This window comes from Hevea brasiliensis, chromosome 11 (assembly GCF_030052815.1).
Source record: "Hevea brasiliensis isolate MT/VB/25A 57/8 chromosome 11, ASM3005281v1, whole genome shotgun sequence".
Classification (NCBI taxonomy): domain Eukaryota; kingdom Viridiplantae; phylum Streptophyta; class Magnoliopsida; order Malpighiales; family Euphorbiaceae; genus Hevea; species Hevea brasiliensis.
This window is the reverse complement of record NC_079503.1, coordinates 76,251,528-76,258,087: the sequence shown is the minus strand read 5'-3', so window position 1 is coordinate 76,258,087 and position 6,560 is coordinate 76,251,528. Positions and strand designations below refer to the sequence as shown.

Below are 6,560 nucleotides of genomic sequence, written 5' to 3'. Positions count from 1 at the left end.
ACAATTTCTTTGAGAATTATTTGCAATCCAGATACATTTAGAATGTGAATTTTGTATTTAATTTGTGGGTAACATGTGATTAAATATAGACTAGTGATACAAAGTTGATTATGGATTAATATATTAGATTTAATATGGTTAGAGCCATGTTAATTTTTCTAACAAGATAAAATTTAAAATATATGATAAAAGCAAAATTAAGATTTTTTTTAGCATTTTAAGATAAAGGGAAAGAGAGTAAGATATATTAAAATCCTAATAAATGAAAAGTATTACATTTCTAATATAATATAAGTCTCTATATCTTTTATGTTTAATTTCATCTCATATAAAATTTTAACCATATATATTTATTAAAATATAAGATAAAATTATGTTTTCATTAAAATATTAATTATATAATCAATATAATTTTATAATTATTCACACGTAGTTTAGTTATTCAATTAGTTAACTATATAACTAAATCACCAGAGAATGTTGCGCGGCCTCCTCTAATATAGCTACATAATTTTTTTTTTTCAAAATTAGATTGAATCAGACCGCAACCGATAATCCTACTTCAAGTTGAACCGATAATACCTAGTTTTGTTTCAAAACTACATGGTTTTATAAAACCCATCTAATTTAGCTTTGAATTTAAATTACACTTTATTTTTCTTATTGTTTCCTTAGAAAATAATTTAACTAACCAATGGCTTATGATTTGTGAGCGTGCTATATATTGAGCATAAAATTTAAATTATATTTTTACTTTTAAAATTAAATAATTATTAGAACTGACTATCGATTTCACAATTAATTGAATAAAAATGGCTTTTCTTAAATACTAAATACAAGACTTTTAAAAATATGACCTGTTTTATGTCATCTGATTCAACTAAACATAACTTGATCATGATTTTATAAATATAATATCTTCTAAAAATGAATAAAAAAATCAAAATATAATTAATATAAAATTTTTAATTAATTACATTAAATGTAATTTAAATGCAATTAAAATTTTAAATAATTATATACCTATTAAAATCAAATTAAATTTTTTATTTTTAAGATAATTATTAATTATTTTGTTACATATATATTTTTTAAAAATGTATCAATATAATATTTTATATTTTTAACAACAGACTAATAAATTTTATATTTTATAAATGCTATAAAGATATATATTATTTAATTTTTAAAATTTAATTAATAAATTATTTTTATTTTTTTTCAATTATATTAAATTAATCTTTTAATAAAGAAAAAATTATTATTTAGTCCTTGTATTTTAACGAAACTAACTACTTGATTTCTACATTTTAAAAATATACCATTTAGTCTCTATATTTTATTTCTGTTAAACTATTTAGTTACTCCGTTAAATTTTTTGTTATTTATGCTATTCAAACTATTATTTTTAAGAAAACTAATTAGTTTGTCTATGTATTTTAAAAAATATAGCATTTTAAAAAAATATATTATTAGATAAAAATAGAAATTTTACTATGTGAAAATTGAATATGAATTTATATTTTTTTCAATTTCTAATTTCTTAGATATCATTTTTACATTTTCACTACTGGAAAATAATTTTTCTTTATTACTTATAAATTTAAGTAAACTGATTAATTTTTTTTATAGTAATTTGTACCATTTTTATTAGCAGATGAAAATAAAGAGTTGGGAAGAAGGGTGTGAGCATAGAGAATAAGCAACATGGAGAAATAGAAATAAGAGAAGATAAGAGATAAATAAGGAGAAGATGATTATGATAGTTTGTATATGAAAAATAATTAAGGGATTAAATAGTTAACGGAGTCAAATTATATGACTAGTTAATATATTTTTCTAAAATATAGGGACTAACTAATTAATTTCATTAAATAAAGAAACTAAATAATAGTTTGATCAGTATTGATTAACAAAAAAATTAATAAAAAGATTAGACAACTTAACAGAGATAAAATATAAAAATTAAATAATATATTTTTTAAAATATAAAAATTAAATAATTAATTTTATTAAAATATAAAAATTAAATAGTAATTTACCCTTTAATAAATTACTTGATAATTTTTGAAAAAGTTAACTGACTTACTTTTATGAGATATTTTGTTGCAGCTTTTAGATGTCGTTTGCTCTGGTATTTTAGAGAAAGTCAAAAGAAGAAATGGGAAGGCAATGCATGTGAAGTGAATTTGGCAATACTTGTTAAAAAGGCTAAAGCCTAAAGCCTGCGTTGCGTATGATTCGCAGTGTCGTATCTCTTGAACTTTTCCATTAGCCAAAAAAGACAAATACCTGAAGTAGAGAGATCAAGGCCTTTGCTTTTCTTTGCTGCCATGGTGTCACGGGCTACACAGCAGACCAAACTCCTTCCGAGCAAAATGTTAGCACCAGAACATTGTACATACTTGTTACAAGTTGGAGCTTTAAATTTTGGAACATTTGATCGTGTGATATTATTTGATTATAATTGAAAAATGATAATTGAGAATTTAAAATAAATTAATTATTGAATTAATAATTCCATGATATAATATTTGTTATTTAGTGAAAAAGATTACGATTTGAATCACTTATTGATTTATTTATTTATTTCATTTAATAGTTGTTCTAAAATTTAGTAAATGGTTGATTACTTGAAAAATATAATTAAAATAATTAATACTTTCTCTGTTCCACAAACTTAAGTTTATTTTTTTATTTATTCTAAATTATAGTCCCTTTTTCTTTTAAAATAATAATTTATTATTATGTCTCTATTTAATATTTATTGAAAAAATCTATTAATTCAAAGAATAATTTGACAATATAAAAATTAGTTAATTTTAAATGAAATAATATGAGTGGAGTATATATTAAAAAAAATTAAATAAAATTTTTTTATTTAATTAAATTAATAATATTTTCTTAATCTATCTGAAAAAAGATGCTTGTAGGATGGAGAAAATATCTAATTAATAATATATCAAAAAATGATAAAAGACTTAAGCCCTTAAATTTTTAAAAATAGCTCAAAATATTCAAAAACATTAACACCATTAAGTTTTCATTAAATGATTTTAAAAAAATAAATATTTAAGCTCTAAAAAAATAACCTAATAGTCATTTTACCCATTGAATAAATAAATTAATTTTTAAACTTTAATAATTAAGTTTATAAATAAATTATGTTAATTTAAATTGTTGATAAAAAATAAAATAATTTTATAAAATCTAAAAAATAAATAAAATATTATTAAAGAATGTATAAATATTGAAATTTATTAAAAATTATAAAAAAAATCTTTTACTTCCACTAAACACCCAAAAGAATTCAAATTTTCCTTTCTCTTCTCATCATCTAGACACCAAAATTTAACCTCAAAATCTCCTTCAAATAATTTTTAACCTCAAAAGTATTTTTTATACTTTTTAATAAATTTAAATTTAATTATTTATAAATTTTTTAATAATATTTTATTTATTTTATAGATTTTATAAAATTATTTTATTTATCTATTAACATTATAAATTAACATAATTTATTTATAAACATAATTATTAAAATTTTAATTTTTAAAATTAAATTTATTTATTCAATTTGACTTAAAATGACATTGAGTTATTTTAATGTCCATTTTTCAAAACATTTTTAATGGATATTTAACTTTATTAAGGTTTTAGACTTTTTTTTAGCTATTTTAAAAAATTTAAGAGTTTATGTAACTATTTAAAAAAGTTTAAGAATTTAAATGACACATTTAATTTAATTAGAATTTAAATGACTATTGGCTAATTTCTCAAGAGTTTAAAATATCCCTTTACCTAAATAAATTATAAAGTTTTGACAAAATGTATATTGAACTAATGTAAATTTTGATTTAAAATATGACTTTTTTAATAGAGAATTGGGAGAATGAAAATTCAAAATTGGTTCTACTAGATGAGTGTTATGCTTTAAACTACTGAATTAATAAAAATCCCTTAAGATTGTTTAGAGATAGACAACACAATGCTGTTTGGCAAGAGGAGCATCAAATCAAATGGTTAATTTCACTTATAATCCCTTAACTTACTTAGTTGTATCAGTAATGTTTCTCAACTTTAGTTTGTATCATAAAAATTCCTTAATCATTAAAATCTTTATGACCTGCTATGGTTTCCAAATTAACTTATAGCTAAATTTCATTTATCATCTTTTAACTTTGATAAATATATCACAAATATCCTTTAACTTTTATTTATCTCACAAAAATCTTTAAACTTTAATTTAATATATAAATAATTTTAATACAAAATGTACCAAATAGTAATTAAGATTGGATATATTATTTTGTTAATTTAAGAAATAAAGACAAAAACTATATATAATATTAATCTATATAAAATAAAATAAACTCATTCATACTTAACTAGGGTTTAAATAATCTCAAAATAAAGTAAAAGAATTACATGTTATTAATTTTTCTTCCTTACATTAAAGTAAAATTAAAGGAATTAAGATGAATTAGACCTAAATTTTAGATATTAACCTGAAATCGAATTAAAAGATAATATATATAGAAATAATACTTTTATATGATAAATTAAATAATTAATTAATTATAAATATTTATAAAAATATTAAATTATTTCTAAAAATATGATTTTATTTAAATAAATTAAAAATAAATAAAATTTTGAAATTTAGACTGACTATAAAATTAAAGAACAACTATAATAAATCTATTTAAGTTAAAAAACAATAAATTTAACTTAGTTATAAGTTAACATGAAAATCTATAATAGCTATATTATAGATTCCAGGAATTTTAGTGATACTCAAATTTAAAAATTTTTATAATATAAATTTAATTTTTTTTGTCGAAGATAGACACACGCGCACACACGACTTAATGACAAAAATGACATTTATTAAAATCATGACAATTTTAACAAGTTACGTGCTACAAGTAACATAGAATTCTTAAATCAACAAGTTACTTGCTACAAGTAACTAGGGCTGAGCAGAATTTGGTTCAAACAGAAAAATCGAACTGAATCGAGTCAATTCGGTTCAATCGGTTCGGTTTTAAAATTAAATCGGTTCGGTTTTAATTTATAAAAATTTTGGTTATTTCGGTTCGGTTCGATTTTGAAGATAAAAAAATCGGTTAAACCGAACCGAACCGAATAGTGATTTATATAGTCAAATCGAACCGAATTGATTTTTGAATTAATTTATTTTTATTGAAAATTTATGAATTATATTTAATTTTATATATATTAATTGTTTAATTTCATTGATTAATGGTTATTAGGTTCAAACCAAAGTTAAAATTAGACCAAATAACTTGAAAATCAAGTTTAAATTAAAAAATAATAAAAAATCAAACCGATCGGTTTAAACAGAACCGAACTGAAATAAAGCGATTCGATTCGATTTTTCACCAATTTCGATTCGATTTCTAAAATTGACGGTTCGATTTTTATAATTTAATTCGGTTTGGTTTGATTTGAATCGATTGCTCACCCCTACAAGTAACATAGAACTCTCAAATCAAGAAGACGAGCTAAAATGGCTTCTTCGGGGGATTAAAAACAGCAAAAAGTGAATTCGTGGCCTGTGAGATTCGAACTCACGCGGGGAAACCCCACTTACTTAGCAGGCAAGCGCCTTAACCACTCGGCCAAAGCCACGAGATGCTAACTTTCATTTCTTGAATCATTGAAAACAGTAAAGAGAAGGAAATAAACAGCTAAAATCACTTACCACATTAGCAGGACCTTTTCTACATCAAAACTACTTAATCACATCCTAATATTACAAAGATTAGAAGAGAAAGAAAAGAAGAAAATAAAATTAGAGATTAGTCTATAAGAGACAATACATTGTTCTAAGAGTTAGACCAAAGAAGCACACCACCTTGAACTGAAACTAATATTTTATCTGACCATGCAGGCGACTGCATAAGCCCAACACTTGAGATGCTCTTTCATGGCCATTCCATCACTTAATGGTGGCATCTTCACCAAATGTTTTTCGCTTCCAATTCCAAACATGCCATATCCACATGCCTGCTTGTTACTATTCAACTCCCAATCCCAAAGGTATCTCTCTTCAATGGCCAAGTCAAGTTCTCCCAGTACCTTTCTCTTGCTCTTTCTCTTTCTCCTCCTACTTCTGATCTCCTCTTTCTTTGTTCTCTTTGGAGTTTCCGCTTCTTCATTGGTATTCTGCCGCACTTCAACCCTCAGTGGCTCACTTTCTGCACTAAATTCACAACATTTGGGGCATCTGGGGGAGTCAAATGCTGGATTTCGCGACTCATTTTGCTGGGTCTGGACTATTGGCTTGGAGGGTTCTGTTGGGTCTTCTTTGGTTGTGTTTCCCTCACCCATTGGCTGAGTTATTGTCGACAACACATTGGAGAAGAACCAAAGAGAGTCCAAGCTCTCCAAGACCCCAGAGTCTTCCATGAGGAAAACAAAACCAAGGGCAAACAGAACCCCACCACAAGCATAAATAGGGAAGGAATTGAAGCAGCATAAAACAAAGAGAATATAATAAATTCATAATTCCGGAAAGAGAGAGGAGAAATGCT

At 23.4% G+C, this 6,560-nt stretch overlaps 1 non-coding gene across 1 annotated transcript; it reads right to left on the bottom strand.

The window, feature by feature from the left end:
• Positions 1 to 5,573: 5,573 nt before the first annotated feature.
• Positions 5,574 to 5,655, bottom strand: TRNAS-GCU (transfer RNA serine (anticodon GCU)). The gene has a single exon. It is a non-coding gene; the product is annotated as a tRNA-Ser (tRNA).
• Positions 5,656 to 6,560: the final 905 nt, after the last annotated feature.